This window comes from Orycteropus afer, unplaced genomic scaffold (assembly GCF_000298275.1).
Source record: "Orycteropus afer afer isolate SDZICR_OR568_19922 unplaced genomic scaffold, OryAfe1.0 scaffold00076, whole genome shotgun sequence".
In the NCBI taxonomy this organism is placed as follows: Eukaryota; Metazoa; Chordata; class Mammalia; order Tubulidentata; family Orycteropodidae; genus Orycteropus; species Orycteropus afer.
This window is the reverse complement of record NW_006921663.1, coordinates 452,943-453,548: the sequence shown is the minus strand read 5'-3', so window position 1 is coordinate 453,548 and position 606 is coordinate 452,943. Positions and strand designations below refer to the sequence as shown.

The window sequence follows — 606 nt, the reverse complement described above, 5'->3', positions numbered from 1 at the left end:
CCAAAGTAGGAGGTGGAACAATGTTTTGTACAGTATGTTTAGCCAATTGGACTTGATGTCCCCTGCGACTATGGTCCCAAGCCTGTAGGTTCAACTACTCAGTCCCTCTGGGTAGCTGGCTGTGAGCAGTGACCACAACCTTGCCCCTTGTCAGCTCTACTATACACCTGGGAAGTCTGATCATTCACATAAACTTAGAGGACCATTGTCTGCCAACCCTATATATGTTCTTGGATACACTCCCCATTTCATAGACATACCAAATCATTTAGCCTGTCGACCCATCTATCCATCCATATACCCATGTTTGCCTTCACTGACAACGCAGTACTGTATGTGCAAAAGGGTTCATATTTATTATCTGTACCTCCCATGTACCTCTCTATGTCTTTCTCATCCACAATGCTGCCATATTGGTCATTCACATTTGGTACATTGCCCTTCTCTTCACCCAAATCAATACTTATCTCTATCTATGTAACAGCCTTCCCTCCCCTCCCCTCCCACACCAGGTAACCAACAAAGAAAATTTCCTTCTATAGATAAACCTTTCCTTACCTTTTACAATAATGGACTAATACAATATTTGTCCTTTTGTGATTGACT

The 606-nt window shown here is 42.6% G+C and overlaps 1 protein-coding gene across 1 annotated transcript in view; it reads right to left on the bottom strand.

The window, feature by feature from the left end:
* Positions 1-606, bottom strand: part of RNF150 (ring finger protein 150) — a 433,071-nt gene that overhangs the window by 197,808 nt on the left and 234,657 nt on the right. The window lies entirely within an intron of this gene.